Source organism: Canis lupus, chromosome 2, assembly GCF_003254725.2.
Source record: "Canis lupus dingo isolate Sandy chromosome 2, ASM325472v2, whole genome shotgun sequence".
NCBI lineage: Eukaryota > Metazoa > Chordata > Mammalia > Carnivora > Canidae > Canis > Canis lupus.
The window spans coordinates 12955439-12975914 of record NC_064244.1 but is presented as its reverse complement, the minus strand read 5'-3'; the positions used below and the strand labels follow the sequence as shown (position 1 = coordinate 12975914).

The 20476-nt window shown below is 39.9% G+C and overlaps 1 long non-coding RNA gene across 1 annotated transcript; it reads left to right on the top strand.

The window, feature by feature from the left end:
- The first annotated feature begins 15563 nt into the window (after positions 1–15563).
- On the top strand, positions 15564–20220 carry LOC118353898 (uncharacterized). Its single transcript, XR_004813448.1, has 3 exons — positions 15564–15890; positions 16848–17001; positions 19982–20220. It is a non-coding gene; the product is annotated as an uncharacterized LOC118353898 (long non-coding RNA).
- The last annotated feature ends 256 nt before the right edge of the window (positions 20221–20476 follow it).

The window sequence follows — 20476 nt, the reverse complement described above, 5'->3', positions numbered from 1 at the left end:
TTTTAAACTATAATTATGGGTGTATGTATTACTAATGCTGATTTTAAAAAACATTTGAATCCTTCAAACAGTTGATGAAACATACACACAATTATAAAATGTATTATCACACTGAAATTATTTCTGAGACATCAACAAATGGCCCTATCTTATTTCTTCATTTTTTTTCCCTTTACTTGGTTTCATACTGTTGTCAGGTCATAGCTATTTTTTATTTCAATATCCTTCTAGGGTTTTTTATTTCATTATTTGGACACTTTCCCAGGATTTTGCAGTGATCTTCGCAGACCCAAAAGAATATTCCCCAGGCCAGACCATTTATAAGATGGGGCTTGTCAATTAATTCTTGGTCTGAGCGTGAGACCTGATGTGAGTCACACCTGAGCCCCCGGGCAACAGGACAGAGGTTCTTGCTGACAGTCTAGATCCATTTATCAGCTCCACTTGCTAGTAAAACTTTCCAAGATCATTTTTAGCATGTGTTTTAGTTTTTTTGTTTTGTTTTATTTTACAACTCGGTATCTTCCTTCAAAATGGTTTACTTTTAAAGTCCTGCTTGGCTAGTATTAAGTAACATGTTTTTCTGTGATGATAGATCCACTCGTCTGGTACTATTATTAAAACCATATTTATTCCTTTTTATTATTTCATTATAACTAGTTGGGACCATCAAGAGGCTTAGATACCTAGAGGCATAGTTACCTTTCCTTTAGGACATATGGCTCATTTATCACTAAAAAAAAGTTGAACTTTTTTTTCCGTCTTATGTATGACTACCTGTAATGATTTGATGTTAAACCGCTTTCTTCCCCGTTTTTACTGTGACTGCTATAAATGAGTAATCTTTCCTGTCCTTTGTACAGGCTCCACAATTTCTGAGACTTTTCACAGTTGCTTGTATTCACTGGGGTTTTTTGTTGTTGTTGTTGTTTTTCTGTTTGTTTTTCATTTTTTGAATGTTTTATTTATTTATTCATGAGAGACACAGAGAGGCAGAGACACAGGCAGAGGGACAAGCAGTCTCCCTGCGGGAAGTCAAATGTGGAACTTGATCCCAGGACTCCAGGATGATGACCTAAGCCAAAGGCAGACACTCAACCTCTGAGCCACCCAGACGTCCCTGTTTTCACTCACATAGAAGCAACTATATATCCATACTTTATAAATATTCATAAATTTAATGAAATGAAACACACGCTTTCATTTATTAAAATCGATACAAATAAACCATATCCTCTTCTACCTGTTTATGTACTACGATTATCTTTTGTATGATTTATGTCAATATTTCTTTTGGGGTATTGTAAATTCATGACCTTTCATAGATCCAACTTGTCCTAATTATATTCCCAATAACATTTCTTGTTCACTGAAGCTCTATTTTACAGCAGGAGACCATCAAGCACATTGCCGTGCCCTTTCCCCTCTGCTTCTGGAATCCTTAGAAGCATTCTTGCTTTTTGGCAAGATGTGATGTTCTAAAATCATCCCAATTTTTCTTGTCTCAAGATGTGGAAGTAGGCACCCTGCATGAGTCCTTTCTCCTTTGGGTAGAGAATAGTAAGTAATAAGGGACCAAAAGTTGTGATGAGTAAATGTGCTGCTGCTGCTGTTGCAGTGGAAGCAGAGTTAATAGTGTCAGTACTAGAAAATGTGTCTTTTTTTAAACCCTAAAGTCATACTGATTCTTCTATTTTAGCATAACATGTTACTATACTCTCCTTTTCTGATAGTAGGAACTTGCATCATCGTCTGGCTGAGAAAAGCCACTTCAGAAGGAAAATCTCATTCTAATTACTAAAAACTCTATTCACTGAATACACCCCTAGGAAACAGCAGCCCCTCCAAAGTGACACATTTTGACTTAATATTCTATTTAATTAAACCAGTGCATAACTGAAGCGTTCTGAGCTCTCTGAAGCTGAAGATCATCTCCAAAATCATGAGTGCTGCCAAAGTTGCAACAACTGTGCTTTAATTATTTTCACTCTGTTTTCTTGGGGCCCTGGGAGCACAAGCAACGAACATTTTAACTTGCTCAGAGGATTCTGCTTCATTTAAAGGCTAGTGTTTCTTAACAATTTGGGGTTTCTTAATCATCCTAAAACTGAAGGCTCTGAGTCATTCAATTGTTTCTTTCATAACATTAAAAATTTAACACTTCCATTTTTAGAGCAAGCAATTTACTTTTATTGAAATTTCTTGAGTAGCCTTCAAATACCCAGGCAAAGCAACCTATCTGAGCGATCACACATTATGCACTTGTGCTCTCCATTTGTGAGCTGACCAGAGTGGGAGTTCTACTCCGTTTGACAATGCCCATTAATTGAGTTTTCACCATACACCCCACCCAAAGACATATAAAAAATAGAAGTTTGGAATGAAATTCATTTGTTTCTTTCCTTTAAGCCACTTCCAAAAACTAGTCTAATGTTTCAGAGCCAAGGACTTAGTTCCATGCTATCTTTGTAAGAGTTTCCAATTCGACTCCTGTGTTCCATGGGAACGGGGACAGTCCTGGAGATGACTCATGGTTTGAATCTGGCCTAAGAGACATCAGCAGTGGCCATGATTGTGTGTTTGTTATATGCTAGGGGAAGAAGAGTGCAGAGATGGAGAGTAAAGAAGAAAATCAGGAAGTAATAGTATCACAGACTTCCAGATCTGGCTCTACGATGACTCCTTTGACAACTCTGAAACAGACTCAGAACCCCAAGGCAGGAGCTTTGTTCCCCTCCAGGGAAGGCTGGTGTGCATAGGCTGTTTTGCGGCTCATCTCACTTCATTCTAGTCCAGACCAGCCCAGGCAGCTGCTCGCAGTAGGACTTGTCTTTCCTGGGATCAAGTACTATATCCATCTAGGACACATTTCCATGTGTTGAAAGTCTTTAGTTGGCAACTAGGAAAACAATTATTTCTGTTGTCAAAGAAATCACGTTTGGCGATCATAAACAAGTTTCAGCATTTAATCCTTTGACATTTCCAGATCATGAGCTTCTCTTCCCTTCATTCATTCCTGATTTAGTAACTAATTCATTCATTTAGCAAAATATTTTTTCAAGATCTTCCTCTATACATAACAGTAATTAAGAAGCTGAGAGATTTTTAAGCACAAAATGTACTCTGGGCATAGGCCGCTGCAGGTATTATATAGTCTGACGGACTGACAATTTAGGACAAGTTTTGAAAATGACACTTTCTGAATTTGAAGTTAATTGGAACAAAACATAAAGTGCAGAAAATTAGCCATTCACAGAAGATACTCAACCTGGATGATATGAGTGTATCAGTGTCTCCTAGCAGATCAGCTCTCACTGTAACTGTATTTTATGTCTTGGGAATACATGATATAAAGTTATGTTGTAATGCTGTCATAAAAGAAGCATTAGTATCTGGGAAAAAAAGATTGGAAAATAAAGTATTTGCCAATGTGTCTTGAGTACTATCCAGGGAATAGGAAATAACAACTAATATTCCTTATCTAGAAGAGAAGGCATTATTCAGAGAGAAGGCAAATAACATTTGCATAGCACTTTGGTTTACAAAGTGCCTCTCTGGATATTATCTCTTTCTCTCTCTCTCTCTCTCTCTCTTTCTTTTCTTTCTTTTTTTTTCTTTTCTTTCTTTTCTTTTCTTTTCTTTTCTTTTCTTTTCTTTTCTTTTCTTTTCTTTTCTTTTCTTTTCTTTTCTTTTTTCTTTTTCCCTGTTATCTCTTTCAACATTCACAATTGCCCCTTAAACTCAGTGTCATTGTCATGGAGAAGGAAATAGTCTAGAAGGCTAAGTGACTTTCCAAGGTCACACTGCCAGTGAGGGGCAAGAGCGAATGATCTGACTTGAAGGTGAGCGTACTTCCCTTAGCTGTCACACACACACCAGATCAGTAGGAAACCTGCTGTGCTGAGTTCCTGAGACACAAAGACCTTCTCAGCAACAGCTGCTTTCCTTCATCTGACTCGAGGTTCATCAAGTCATTTTTTTTAAATTATGAAATGTAATTGACATAGATTATATTAGTTTCAGGTGTACAGCATGTTGATTTGACAATTCTATGGATTACTCAGTGCTCACCATGATAAGTGTAGTTCCCATCCATCACCATACAATATTATTACTATATTATTGACTGTTTTCCCTCTGTTGTACTTTTCAACTCTGTGACTTATTTATTTTATTAACTGGAGGTATGTACCTCTTAATTTCCTGCACCTATTTTGCCCATCCCTCTGACCTCCTCCCCTTTGGCAATGAACAGTTCTCTGTATTTATGAGTTGTTTGTGTTTTTGTTGTTGTTTTCACTTGCTTTGTTTTTTAGATTCTACATATAAGTGAAAGCATATAACATTTGCCTTTCTCTCTGTCTCAAAAAGGAATGAGATCTTGCCATTTGTGACAACATGGATGGACCTAGAGGGTATCATCAAGTCATCTTTTGATCAGTAATTTGGCCTCTTGGAAGAGATACATCTCCAGAACATAATCATTGCACTCAGGACTGGCTTCATGGATGTGTAATCTGTGTAGTTCAACAGGGCCCTCAGTGCAAGGGTTCTCTTTTGGTTTAAAATTTTACTGTCACCGTCTTGAAATTTTAAATAAATTTTGAACAAATGGCCCAGTATTTTCATTTTTCACTAAGCCCTGCAGATTTCATAGCTGGTCCTGACTGCACAGATGATGGCTACCAGCTCAGCATGGGTCACTGGGTAATCAAACGATGCCTTGGGAGTTTGAAGGGCATACGGGATTTGGAAATGAGGACAGAAGAGGATATGGAAGACATTCTTTCTGGAGGAGAAACTTTGGGAAATGAAGAGTGGTGGAGGCTACAAGGCATGCTCTCAGAAGTAACACTATCTTTCAAGCCTGCTTCCTTTGGTTCATACCAAAACCACTGATGAAAGAGTTATTACAGCAGGTCTATATGCTTATTCATTCCATGTCTCCAAAGGAGACGTAATTGATCCTTGGCCAACACCTAGAAATGTGGTCCCTGGAATCTTTTTTTTTTTTCCTGGAATCTTTTTTATGTTAATGATTGATAATTTTGTAATATACATTTGGAGCTATGGACCATGCTGTACTGGTTTATCAGGTTGTTTCTCCCAAATCTCAAGAGTGATGATGTGCATCTGTGTTTGTTGTCAGAGTTTTGAGTTTGGTTGCCATGGCTGGTTGTGTAGTAGATTTTACCTATGGGACTGGCCCCTGTAGAGGCCTTGGATTCTGACACTCAAATGGACTTCCCTAGACAGAGATATTCCACCTATAAATCTGCCAGAGAAAGTGCTCCTGTATGCTCTTAGATGGTTAAGGACATCAGAAGCCTGTATTGAACCTCTCAGGACTCCACTGATGCACATCCATTTCTTTCTGCTTTTGCTCAGTATACTTTGCTGTCATAAATTTTAGCCCTAAGTATAACCTGCCATTGAGTTTTGTGAATTATTTTAGCAAATCAGCAAACAAAACATAGTCTTGCACAAACTTCAAAAATAGCCCAAAGTGTGCTATTTTCTGCTTTTTAGTAACAGAATTATGTGCCTTTATGGGATATCCTCATTTAACAATACTAAAAACAAATAATGATAATATTTTAATGATAAACTCTGGTCCCGGTAGAGCCTTTTCCTTAAAGCCCTTCCTAAATTTTGAAAATAATTCCTTTTACTAAATATTTTGGAGAATCTTGTTGGACTTGAAATGATTTTAAAAGACAAAAGAAAAAAAAGAAAGAGAAAGAAAGAAAAATAAAGAAAAACAAACAACAACAACAACAACAACAAAAACCACTTATATGATCCAGATGCCAATTGACCATTTGGAGAGTATCTTTCATTTTGGAAACATGTGCACTTGCTAAAATAGACTTGGAACAGCTCATAGAGCACATGCCTTTGTGTCCTCTTAGATTGATTACTGCCATTCTTTCTCCTCCAACATTCCAGGGGTACTGACTCATAGATTACAAGTGTTTCAAAACTCTATCACATGCATCTCTGCCAACATAGCTCAGTTTTTATATCTTTGCAAAAACGTGGCCTATAATGAGGTCTTAGGTTTATTTTATAATGCATTTAGCTAAAAATAACTAGAGTTAAATTTCCTTTATATAGCATTTGTCTGTATATGAATTTAGCTCTTACAAAAATGTTTAAGACTTATACAATGAAAAAATTTAAATGCATATCTAGAAAATTTTATTTTCTATATCTTTAAATTTAATTTCTTTCATTCTATGTCTCTTGGCCATCAAGGATGATCTTGTTTATATTATTCATATGGTTATTTTATCATTTAAAAACTTTTAATTAAAATCTTTGATTGAGTATTAAAATATAGTTATATACTTAGTTACAGTCTTGCTTTGCAGAATATCTGTTTTCTAATCATTGACTATAATGACAAATTTCTACAAACTAAATATAATCTTTATACATTTATCATCACAAGCTAGGTTTGTATAAAACATTCATTATTTTACTCGATCTTTCAACCAATCTAGGAAGCAGTTATTATGAGAGATAAAGGAAATTGTCACTGTCATGTAGTCATTCACTGGAAATACTGAAGTCCATCCTGTCACCTCAAAGCTCAAAAATCTTTAAAGGTTATCGATTTTTAATTGAATCAAGTTTAAACTTTGCTATGCTTTTTTTTTTTTTAATGCTTTTCAATATATTTTGTAGTTTGGCCCCATCTAACTACTTGACCTCATTACTTGTTGTTCCCTGACATGGGCATTTAGCTTCTCAATGGTAAATACATAATAAGTGTTTAATAAATTGCTTATTGATGGATTTTTAAAGATTAAAAACAGTATGTTCCCACAAACTTTCATCAATAAGATGAAACCTTGGGGCTGTTATAAAAAACATTTATAAGAATAATTGGAAAAAACTGGACTTTGACAGAATATTTTATTTTAAGAGATTATTATTGTTACTATTTTACACATTAGGTGTGTAATGATATTGTATTGTATGTATGTATGTATGTATTTATTTTAAATATTTTATTTATTTGAGAGAGAGAGAGAGTAGGAGCAGGGGGAGGAGCAGAGGGAGAGGGAGAAGCAGTCTCCCCACTGAGCAGGGAGACCAACTTGGGGCTCAATCTCAGACCCCTGGGATCATAACCTGAGCCGAAGGCAGATGCTTAACTGACTGAGCCACCTAGGCACTCCAATGGTAGTATTTATGTTATTTTAAAAAAGATTTTATTTATTTATTCATGAGAGACACACAGAGAGAGGCAGAGATGTAGGCAGAGGGAGAAGCAGGCTCCCCGTGGGAAGCCCAATGTGAGACTGGATCCCAGGACCCTGGGATCATGATCTGAGCCAAAGGCAGACGCTCAATCCCTGAGCCACCCAGGCATCCCATACGCTATTTTTTTTAAGATTTTTTTTTTTTTTTGAAAGAGAGAGCACGAACAGGAGGGGTGGGGGGAGAGGGAGAGAATCTCAAGCTGACTCAGATCAGAGCCAAGAGCCCATCACAAGGCTCTATCTCATGACCATGAAATCATGACTGGAGTTAAAACCAAGAGTTGGAGGCTCAACGGACTGTGCCAGTCAGGTGCCCCAGGAATTTTATTTGTGTTAAAAAAAATCTCTGTGTTTGGATTGAATTATGCCCCCCGCCACCACCAAATCCAAATGTTGAACTCCTAATTTCCGTGGGACTGTATCTGGAGATGGAGCATTTAAAGAGGTAATTAAGGTGAAATGAGACACAGGGTGGGGTCCTAACCCAATAGGACTGGTGTCTATATAAGAAGAGGAAGAGACATAGCAGCATACCAGAGAAAAAGTCATGCGAGTACACAGTGAGGAGCAAGCTATTGGCCAGTCAGGAAGAAATGTCTCACTGGAAAACCAGCCTGCCAGCATCTTAATCTTGGGCTTTCAGCCTCCAGAATGAGGAGAAAATAATTTCTGTTGTTTAAATGACCCACTCCATGGCATCCTGTATGGCAGCCTGAGAAGACTAACTACCTCGTTTTTAAGATCTATTATTTATCTATCAATCAATCAATCTATCTATCTATTTATTTATCATCCATCTGCCATCTATCTAATGATGTGATGTCTGGAATTTGTTTCAAAGTAATTTTTAGAGCAGATGGTGGTCTAGATGAAATACTGACAATTCTTGGACCTGAGTACTTGGCAGTTAATTACACTGTTCTTTCTACTTCTGTTTATCTTTGGAAGTTTTCATTTGAAATGTTTTTAAAAATGAAAAACTAAACACAAAGCCTTTTGGCTGAGGAGAGGCTGCCACTGCTGCCAGGCCAGTGACATATGGTGGAGGGTGGGGGGTTGGGCTGGAAAGACTTTGGGGCTTTTTGTCTTTGGGAATGTTTAGAACTCACCTGACTCTAGGAGTTCCTTTTCTTGGTAATTCTCCAGCATATCTGTTTATGGGCCTTTCTTCTCATTCTATCCAGCCAGTTACAAGACAGAATGGAATTGGCCCTGGCATATCAGTAAAATAGTTCGATAACTTCAGAAGTAGGTCAGAAAAGTCATTTTACAAAAATATATATATATTCTTTGCTTTGCTCTGTCGTTCATGCTTGAAGTCCTCTGAACTACAGCAATGGACACCAATTAATGTGCTGCCCTCAGTAAAAATCACACACACTTATACAAGCACCCTCACACATACCATAATTGTTTCTCCCTTTTGGGGCACAAATATGATCTTGTCACATTTGTATAGTTGATTGCTTTAACCCCAACATGCTCCACTTCTGGGCAGACTAGTAACGGTTTCTTGAGGGTTCTTTCTATCTCCAAGTGTTCAGATTTCCCAACTTACTAGGAACCAAGCATCCCCCCTACACATACACTCACACACATGCACACATGCACAGCTGTTTCCACACCCACCAGAGGAGATGGAACAGTCCCTCTCACCACCCTGTCCTCTTCCACACTGCTTCTTCCAGCCTTGCCATGTCGCAGCAGAAGGCTTGCCTACCACATCATCCCATCTAAAGGATGGATTTACAAGTGATTTTTATTTTGCTTGTCTGTACTTTCTAATATTTTCTTTAATAAGCATATATTTATCATGAAATAAAAAGTCAGTATAAAACAAATTTGAGGGATGCCTGAGTGGCTCAGTGGTTGAGCACCTGCCTTTGGCTCAGGTCGTGGTCCCGGGATCCTGGGATTGAGTCCTACATCAGACTCCAAGCTGGGAGCCCGCTTCTCCCTCTGCCTATGTCTCTGCTTCTCTCTTTCTGTCTGTCATGAATAAATAAATAAAATCTTTAAAAAAAAAAACAAATTTGAAGCACATAAATAAACATAAAAGTCACAGTCTCTGATCACCTTGAGCAGGTCCAAGGAAGTACCAAGGTTGGGGGGTTTCTTGGCAGAATTGGACAACCAGAGAAAAATGTTTATAAAATATGTTAGGAAGATAACAAAGGCAAATATTATCTATGTTGATATTCTTGGACCAGGAATAGACAAATGACTTCACTACTATTTATAGACGGTAAAATGTTAATAAACCTAACCCCATGTCAATAAAGACAACTCGTGACTTTTTATGTCTTTTAAACTACAATTCCCTTAGAAATAGTTAAGATGATTTTGATGTGAAATGATCACTTCAATAGAAAGTTCTTTTTCTTGTTTTGTGTCCTTGGTGGTCTTTTTCACAACTAAGCTTAGAGTCTTTCCCATCCATGGATGTAGATTTCTTAGGCAGTTCTTAAAAAGAAAACAAGAGGTTTCCAGAAATACAGGGTGAAGTACTCTCGAGCTATGCTTGGTAAGCAAAGGTCTCTATAAAATTTCTCTTTATAAATAAGTTATAACTACATAGAAAACAAAATTGCTTGTTGATGAAAGAGAACACAAAGTCCAAATAATGATGGTGTCAAAGTTCACATTCCGGACTGCTTCTTCGCAAAGCTTTTTGAAACAAAGGACAAAAATTTGATAAACTTCCTCAGGCAACTTTACACATGGAATCTCTTTCAAATCAAGTTTTCACATTTCAGTTTTTTAAAAATAGAATCTTACTTTGCCTTTTTTCAATGCATTCTTTTCTTTTTAAATTTAGTGTTTTGGCTTTTAAATTCAGTCCCATGGACCATGAAAGAGAGTGGAGGCCCAGAATTTGTTATCAAGTGGATCAGGAAACTGTTCCTTTTTGTTCTTTTCTAAATAGCTGAGGACTGTGATTCAACCAATCTGGAAAAAAAAACAACACTCCACCAAATTAAAACATAAAGGTTCCTTCACATCAGGTTTGTTTATATTCTGCTTGTGTACTACCTTCAGAGCGCCCTCAGATTGAAAGTACTGTCTTAAGGGATAAAATGCAATCTAACTTGAGTTGTTAGACATAAAACAACACAGAATGCTGAAGGCATTTGTTGTCAGGAGCAAAGAGGTAAATTTTGTTCCCACCACGGAGGCTTCACCTTCACAGAGGCAAGGCATTCAGTGCCATGGACTCCCGCAGTACCCAAGCACAGGCCTCCTTGCATACCAAGTGGGGGGAAGGGAGCCCTTGCTGTACAATGGCGTTGGGTGGGGAACGACTGGTCTCTGCTTGCAGTACAGTCTTCAGTACAGGGAACAATAGTGATTGCAGCTCGAAGCAGAACGTAGCACGCCCAGAGAGCCCTTGAGCAGGACTCAGAAGGAGAGAGACTATAGGACTGTCTTTGTTCATTAATCTTTTAAGTTTATGGGGGCCAGGTCTGATCCTGTTGGGAAGCTGTTCTCTGGGTAGGAGCATGTGGAAAGTTGCAGAGAGAGAGAGACGAGGACAGAACACAGAAGTTTGTAGCAACTCAAAAGCACAGATAATAAGGGGATTTTGAAGGCAAAGGCTGGAGGTCCATTGTCTCACTTTATCGTTTCTTACTAAAAACCCACTGACAGAAAAAAAAAAAAAAAAAGACTCTTGAAGTCTGACAAAGAGGGAGGTGGCTCTTGATCAAGCTGGGATCAAACTGTGGAGTCATCAAGCTGGGGACCAGTATGGAACTGTGAAGGGCACAACTTGATGCTTAGATATATAACATGGAGAACCTTGAGAAGAAGGCAAAACACTACTGCGTCTACTCAATGTCATTTTATTTCTTTTTCCATCTAGAAATATGGATTTTCATGTCATTATGATGAGGGGTAGAAAAATGTTCACCTTCAGCCCAGCAGGCTGACTTAGAGCCTGCATAGTTTTCATAAGGATCAAATAGGAGCTGGTTGCTACATTCTTAGAGGGTCTCATGAATGTCTGTATACCTCACTGATTATTGAACTGAAAGATACACACCAGAGAAATCTTGCAAAAGTAGTTTTATGAGTAGAAATGTGAAGAAGACATTTATGATCTAATGCTTCCTGCATGTCTCCTCCCCCATGAGCACTAGGCATGTAACCACCAGTTTCAAGCAGCAAAGGGGCAGCCCTTTCTGCCCACAGGTCCTGTCCCTGTGCTACTTAAATAAACTTACTAAGGTGCATCACAACACATCTCAAAAATTCCCTTCCTTCCTTTCCTTCCTTTTATTTATTTATTTTTTTTAGTAATACCTATACCCAATGTGGCGCTTGAATTTAGAATCACGAGATCAAGAGTCATGTGTTGCCACTAAGCCACTAAGCCAGCCAGGCACCTGTCAAGGATTCTTTCTTGACCATCACACTCAACGATCTGGAAACAGTCATAGCTCCTTCTTTGTTTGATTTAAAATAAAATAATGATGTGGTCGAAAACTCTTTGTGGCAACCCCTAAATTTGTCAATGTCATGGTAATTTGTGTGGGAGGTTTGGCAGTCCACTTTGTGAGGAATTGAACTTCTGGGTCAGATGTTCTAGTTTGACTTAACCTGGTACATATTTTTTAAGCCCCTAGTAGGTGCCAAGGCTGGCAGTGGAGAGAAATCTGAAAGATTCAGGTTGTGATTAAGGTGGGATTCAGGGACTGGGTAAGGGAAGGAAGGACCCAGATATGCACTGGGGCAAGATGGTGCTTGCTGCCTTTCATAGGCTGGATCTCTCCTTCCTGAGTCCCAGCATCATTTCTCTTTTTGAACTCAGTAAGATACCCTAGTGTCCTTGAATAACCTTTTTGCTTTAGCTAATGTAAGTTGGGGACCTATCACTCCAACCAAAAGAATCCCGACTAAACCAGTACCATTGTTTACTCTCATTAATAATCTCATTGGGGCATCTGGGTGGCTCAGTCAGTTAAGTGTCTGCCTTGGGCTCAGGTCATGATCTCAGGGTCCTGGGATGGAGCCCAAGTTCAGCTCCCTGCTCTGCGGGGAGTCTGCTTCCCCCTCTCCTTCTGCCCCTCCCCCCACTTGTGTTTTCTCTCTTGCTCCGCTCTCTCAAATAAATAGGTAAAAAAATCTTAATTAAAAAAAAAAAGAATTATTCTATCTTCTAAACTACTTTACTCTCCTTCCCCCTTCTACTCCTCTCCATTCCCCAGGGATTCTCAACAAAGGCTGTGACTCAAAGACACTTGAGACAAAGATTTATTCATCAATTTAGTGGAAAAGGCAGCAAGGTATTTGCACAAGTAAAGAAAATAATTGTGTGATTTTTTTAACATTTCAAATCTGTGTTGCTAGTAGACACAATCTCAGTGATGTCCCTTAGTTCTCAAACTTGAAGAATTTAAGAATGTGCTTTTATATCCTCACCTCTCAGCTATTTTATATTTCAACATCTGTCACATTCAAGTTGATCCCATTAATTTATAGCAGTGAATTAAAAAATTTTAAGTGATCATAGTTTTATCTCTTTCTTTATTCTTTATGGTTTTATTATGTATCAAGGCCACATGCTGGCTTCTTATTCCTCACCTCCTATATTTCCCAAGGCCTTGACTATTTACTTTTATTTGCTGCTGGAGAGGAGAATATGCTACCCCATGATACACCATTTGGGCATATCGATTATTTTGAGTTAAAGCTGCTTAAGAAGCAACTGGTACAAGAAGGACACTCTGACCCCCATTTGTTCCCCCCCAAAAGCAGGAAAGGCCCCATCCCTGTTCTAGGAGGATAGAAGGCATCCTTGTCATCAGAGATAGGGAATTCAGGGCCAAGAAGGCTGTGTAAACAAATCTTGTTAGTTTTTCACTAATTCACTTCCCCAAGCACAAACGTCGTTGTCTGGTTGATTCCTCACAAATGTGTCACTTCTTTGTTTAAGTGTGTAAAAGCTGCCTGCTTTGGTTACGTCTGAGTCTTGAAATTTTGTGGGTTTCCCATACATATGACATTAAATTTGTTTTTCTCCTATTAATCTGTCTTATGTCGATTTAATTATTACATGCTTTTGTAAATATACTTTATTAAGAATGCAACTCACATTGTGAAGATTCGACTTCAAGGGTGCTATCCATAGGGTCAGCCCCACCTTACCAGGCTGATGGTCAAAGTAGGATCATAACTTAAACATGACCAAAACATTACCCAGCCCTTTCCGTGAAAGGCAATTAATAAAATAAAAGGAACATGCAGCTTCAAACCACCCAGAAGTGTTTGGCTGAGATCCTGATGCCCAGCTCTGCCTGTTTCCAATCCAATCACCAGCTCCTGGACCCCTGCCTTAGTTGTGATCCATATCGGTACATCTCTATCTCTTCTAAGCAGATGTTCTGCTGTGAGTCCAGGTATCACTGGAGAGCCAGTGCTAACCTGTCCATACCCGGTAGGTGCACAGTATAAGCTTCATTGAGGGTTTTGTTTCAGATTTCTCTCACCTTGTGTGCCCAGACTGCTTTTGCCTAAATGAGCTCTCCTTGCAAACTGGATTCTCAGCTTCTCTGATTCTCCTATGACATTCAATATATTGGCCTGGTTTTCTGCAGTTGCTTTGTAGTCGTCAGCCTGACATCATGAATCCCCATTGAAATTTCTTTTTTCCTTCACCTTCTTGTGGTCAACCACCCTAGCTTTTCTACATGATTGGTGAGTGGTTTTCGATCATTTATGTTCTTTATAGGCTCATTTATTCACATAGGAAGGTTGTCTCCCCAGATAACATTCTAAATTGCCGGCAGAAAGGAGGGGTCTATGTGTTCTTTGTATCTTTCTCTGACATCTTGCATGGGGCTGAGTACATTTGAGGACCAACTAAGAGGACACATCAACTGGAAGAAGTTATGGGATAGACAAAGGAATACAGAGTAACTTTCTAATTGTTAAAAAACAAAGATAGAGAGGGAAAATAGAGGAGGGGGGAAACGATGGCAGTAAGAGAAAAGAGAAAAATACTCCTCTGTACCTTGACCCACTGGAATTCTTTCTCATCTGAGAGTTAATCTTGAATCTATTAAGTGCTGTGTCATACTAAACCAGATGTCTAAGGTTTGTATGTTTTCTAGTCCATTGTTGAAGGCATTTAATGAAACCCACTTTAATTTCTATGTGAGTGTTGATTGAAAAGGGCCCCCTTACACTATTCACTATGGCAAGAAGCTCCATTTGTTCCTTGAACAAGAACTGAATCATTCTATTCAGCAAATGTTCTTCTCCATACACACATTTTGGTAGCAGGGTATGGGGGCATATATTAGTCTCTCAATATATCTCACCCCTGTAATACTTTTTTAAAATGCAGTGTGGCTATTTACAAAGTACTTTCTACTCTTATGAAATAAAAGGTAAGCATTACATCCTTAATTGTCATTAAATTCAATTTGATATCTATCACAATAAGAGTTTCTCATAAGTATAGCTATATATATTATGTAACTACAATATACTCAATATACACCTAGAGCTAATATAATCACTCTTTACCTTGTACCCATGTGTTGCCTATGGTTTCAAATATTGACATGCTAAAAATGCCAAGTGTCAGAAAAAATGCCAGGTGTCATTTCTCAAATCAGTACTGCAATTTGGAGACGATTGAAATTGATCTCTTACATCTATTTATTTTTTTTTAATTTTTATTTATTTATGATAGTCACACAGAGAGAGAGAGAGAGAGGCAGAGACACAGGCAGAGGGAGAAGCAGGCTCCATGCACCGGGAGCCCGATGTGGGATTCGATCCCGGGTCTCCAGGATCGCGCCCTGGGCCAAAGGCAGGCGCCAAACCGCTGCGCCACCCAGGGATCCCGATCTCTTACATCTAATATCAAAAGCAGGTAAGGGTGCCTGAGGGCCTCAGTCAGCTGAGCATCTGACTCTCGGTTTTGGCTCCGGTCAAGATCTCAGGGTCATGAGGTTGAGCCCCATGTGGGGTTCCCCACTCAGCAGAGAATCTGCATAAGACTCTCCCTCTCCCTCTACCTCCCCCTGCCCTGCTTTTGTACTCACAGTGTCTTTTTCTCTCTCTCGAATAAATAAATCTTTTTTTAAAAAAGCAGGTAAGAACATTAACATACTTCTTACAAAGATGTAGTGAAAAATGGGCTGGCTTCCTCTTCATATCAATGAGAAAGCACAGGGCCCTGGCATCTATTCAGAATCCAGCTCAGTGCTCTGGATCAGAGTCAGTTATTTGTCACTGATATGGGTTTAAGGCTCATCACTATTTACCCAGGATGTTTGACACGTCCATCTCATCCAAGGAAACATTTGCAGAAATCAAAGACTTAACTTCCTTATCAAACATTCTAAGTTCTTGTCTTAATATTTTTCAATATAGTCAGATGAAGATCTTTTTACCTATTTAAGTTCATTCAACTTTCCATTTTTTATGTTTAGATAATGTTTATTTCAACGATGTATACAGATATCAAGGGCTCACACTGAAAACATGCAAGGAAAACATTGAAGAGGTGAAAATGATCAAGCTGAGGACATCATTGAATTCATCGTTAATGAAATACCTTCTTTTCCAACAGATGGGTAATAAACAGATCTGGCTCAAGGTCCGGAGGTAAGAGAAGGAAGTTGGTCAGACAGCTCTATCAGGAAGTTCATCTGCAAATAAAAAAGGTTATTTTACTAACATTCACATGTACCGGAGTATATGCTTTGGCTGTATTTGCTGAGTGTGTAGATAGATTGGGTGGAACTCTACACCTCTTATACTCAATCCCCATTGTCATCTAAAGTATAATATGTAGTCCTTAACAGAGTTTTGTGTATGACTCTAACAAGGATCCAACTCACGACTTTGAGCTTCTGGGCAGAAGGGTCTGGAGCTGTGCTGTCCCATACTGTAATCATGAACCACCTGCGGTTGTTTACACCTCAATTAAATAAAAACTTCAGTTTCCAACAGCCACATTTCACCTGTTCCATAGTCATATGTGGCTAGTGGCTAGTGACTACTGTTTTGGACAGTGCACACACTGAAGATTTCCATCATCACAGGAGGTTTTTTGGGACTGGATCCTCGATACTCAGAATTTGTGAACCAGCTGCTGTGGCCTCAGCCAAGGACCTGTTAGAAATGTGGACTGTCAGTTACCTCCAAATCCATTGAGTCATAATCTGCATTTGACTAAGACCCCCAGGTCATTTATGTACCAGGTCATTATGTCACGTTTGAAGAGCACTGGTCTAGACCAGAAGGAAACATGCCCCCAGGTTTAGAAAGAGAGAACTGCATCCATCAAAAGGTGCAGAGTGACCTCCTACCAGCGTATGTCTTTGCTATGGCTCATTAAAACTAAACAACTAAGGTTGCTTCCAGACATAATGTAACAGTCGTTGTCTGCACCAGTTCCATGCATGCTGTCCTCTTGGCACCCTCATTAAAATAGCCAAATATTTATTAAGCTTGAACTCTGAACCATGCATTGTTCTAGATGCTTCATGTTTTTCTTCATGAAACTTCACAAACAACCTTCTAGGTGACTTCTATTACTTATCTTATTTTACAAATGAGGATTCTGAGATGCAAAGAATGGAAGTAGCTACTGCCTCCACAGCTGAGCTGAAATTCAACCCAGCAGTGTCCAAGCAAGGGGATCTCTTCCCGCAGTTCCTGGAAAGCTACAACTTTGGGGGGTGCTCCCCCAGTGCCCGGAGCTCCAAAGGCAGTAAGTAGTGTAGGAAGGATCCTTTGTTGTGTGCTCCTCCTCCTCCTCCTCACCTCCCCAGGAGGCACCACAGCTCAGGTTGCTGGGACCCACGTTGAGGGGAGGGCCTGGAAGAACACCATGTTTCCTTCTTATTTGTTTAGTTCATCCTATGGCTCAATATTTTCCCCAAATCCCCAGGAAGAATCGAAGAAAGATAAAGAGCTACAGTGAAACTCCTGCCAAAATCCTAATGCAACCTGTCCACCCAGGGAATGCAGGCCTCCTCTAGAACAGCAACAACAGAATCAGCCGTTTCCTGCCCAACCTAAGTGGCTCTGAGTGAGTCATCACTTTCCCTGCCCTAGCCAGGGTATGACTCCCCTAGTCCCTTACAAAGTGCTCAGGCCCGCCTGTTAAGGCTGGAGAGCCAACTATTTCAGGGTCTCCTTTGAATCTCATGAATAAAAAATGCCTGCACTTAAAATTCCAGAGTGCCCACAAACAGACCTGAAATTCACTCTGTTGGCCTCCAGCAGACACCAAACTACCCTCGTGCATTAAGCCCAACAAGAGGATTTGGTACTTGCCAGGGGCTAGCCTGTCAGCTGGCTAAAGGGGCATATGAGTGAAGCCAGGCTGCGTCAGCACCAGCCTTGCTTGGTTATTCAAAATGTCTATTTTTGTGACACAGTGCTCAGAACCAAACGACACACCACCAAGGACACCTTTTTGTTCCTCCTCTCTAGTACTCTACTTTGCTCCTTTCAAGTAGTAAATGCTAAATTCTGGAAGGACAGAGATTGTGTATCTGTACCACCATGAGTGTCCAGCAAAGAACTCTGTATGCAGTAGATTCTCAATAGATGTTTATTAAGGGAAGAAACGCACATGGATAAGGATTCCAACAATCACTATTACTAAGCAACAGCCGATAAGAACAGCATGATACTTTGTCATTCTCTAGGACCTTTTTCCAATGAACTTATTTTGTAAAATTTCAGATAATAAATGCATACTAGTGGGACGCCTGGGTGGCTCAGTGGTTGAGCGTCTGCCTTTGGCTCAGGTCGTGATCCTGTGGTCCTTGGTTTGACTCTTGCATCAGGCTCCCTGCAGGAAGCCTGCTTCTTTTTTTTTTTTTCTTTTTTTTTTTTTAATTTTTATTTATTTATGATAGTCACAGAGAGAGAGAGAGAGAGAGGCAGAGACACAGGCAGAGGGAGAAGCAGGCTCCATGCACCGGGAACCCGACGTGGGATTCGATCCCGGGTCTCCGGGATCGCGCCCTGGGCCAAAGGCAGGCGCCAAACCGCTGCGCCACCCAGGGATCCCATTCCTCTGCTTATGTCTCTGCCTCTCTGTGTCTCTCATGAATAAATAAATAAAGTCTTTAAAAGATGAATAAATCCATACTAGTCTTATTTGATAACTGGAACTGTTCGTGTTGAGTAAGGATGTAATTTGGCTACCACCAAACTGGGCAGAATAAAATCCAATCTTTCTTGTTCTCACCTTGAAGCTCTATTGACTGGGAAGACCTAGGATCTAAGAGGAAAAAAAGTATCATAACTAGTCAATGGGGCCAATGATTTCCGTCCATCTGAGGGAGATCTGAGAGAAGAAAACTGGATTCTCCATGTGTCTGCAGAATTTCTTAGGGGGCAGATGCAAGGTCACAGAGGGGGGCCTCTGGCATCTGTGTGGATGGCTGTGCTTTCCTTACGGACCCTAGAAAGGAAGAAGGGCTGGGAAATGGCCTTGGAATAAACAAATGAAAAGCAGAAGCGCCCTTGGAGGGGCACATGCCAGGGCTAGGCTCCATAGCATTCATCTCTGTGTGGTTACAGCTCTTGGGCACCAGTGAGTGGGTCTAGACAAAAGCACTTATCTTAAATATTTGCGAACAACTTCATACTCACAGGGAACCGGGAGGAAATATTTTAGGGAGGAGACCATTGCATCATGCTGACTTTTGCCGCCCTTCTAGCTCTGAGTGCTGAGCCCTTTACTGTTGCCCAGCATTCTGCAAACACCCACGGTTGGCTTTTTCCTTCAGGCCAGTGATGCGGAATCAATGGATTCCTTTATGTCCAGATAGGACTCTGATCCTCCAACAGCCTCATTAAAGAATCAGTGTTTTTTTTTTTAAAAAAAAAAAGAATCAGTGTTTTTGAGAGTCATTGTGTTTAGTGGGTTATTATGTAAAGACAGACTTTCCTAAAACCCTGTGGAGAAAGCCATTTGCACCATTGTCTGGAGCATGGGTGTCATCTGCACAGAGCTGGAGGAGCTGACCTCGAATCAGGTCTGTGACAGAGATAGCAGAGGACTTTCTGCCTCCAAAGGAAGGCAGGGCTTTGCATGATGACTTATAGATGACTTGGAACTTTTATTTTGTCTATGTATTAAAAGGAGTAAGGATGTAAATGGTGGATGATAACAGCAGGAGCCATCATACATAGCACTCGACTTTTTCCAAGTCCTGAGGATTATAGCATTCACTTCCATCTTTAACCCAGGAAGAATCAGTCTCCTTCTCTGAGTCCCTATAGAACTTATCTCTACCTAAGATGAAGGAGAAAACACTGAATTTAAATCAAAAGTCCTGAGTTTGAATCCTGATCTATCACTTACTAGCTCTGGGGCCTTGAGCAAAATATTTATTCTCTGAGCCTTATTTTACTTATCTATAAAATAAAGCTAATCATAAATCTTTCTCAAAGAATCATTATATGAGATCTCAAGCAAGAAGTTAGGCTTTCAACAAATACTTGATGAGAGAATTAATATCACTGTGTCATAATTCATTGGTCATGATTCCTCAACTGGAATGTAACCTTCCTGCCATAATGGAATGGGTCTTACTCATCTCTGTATCCCTGACACCTAGCAAATGCCCAGCCCATAATAGGTGCTGAATAAATGAATGAATGAATGAATGAACCATGTAAGCCATGCCACTACTGAGGCATTGTCCTATATTGTCTCATGTTGTCAGGTGCTCTGCTGAGCTGGAGAAAGCTGGACTACCAGGTGTTGGAGAAACCAATTAAGACAACAAGTCAACAAGCAAGTAATAGTCAAGCCTTTAATCACTACCTAGTATGAACAAGAAGCTACACTGGAGAATGTGCTGATTCCTCCTGTTGATTTTCCCCATGGAACAGAACCAAGTGAGGGTCTGATGTATCAGCGCAGATGTGGACATTATCTCACTCCTGAGGGAGCCCTGAGCAAAAGGTTCCTGGAGTTTTATTGATCCTGGGCTGGGCTGGGGGTTAGGGAACAGAGGGAGGAAGACTGCCATGGAAAAGTAGTAGTGAATACTAAGTCAGCATAGAGAAAAAGTGTTTTCAAGTGTCCTCCTCTCTTCCTCTATACGGAGGTCTTGGCTGTGTCTCCCGAGGGTGGCTCTGTCATTGTATCTCCCTGGTAAAGAGACCTCCAGATGGAGGTGCCTGGGCTGGCAATGCAGACGTGTGTAAGAGCAAGG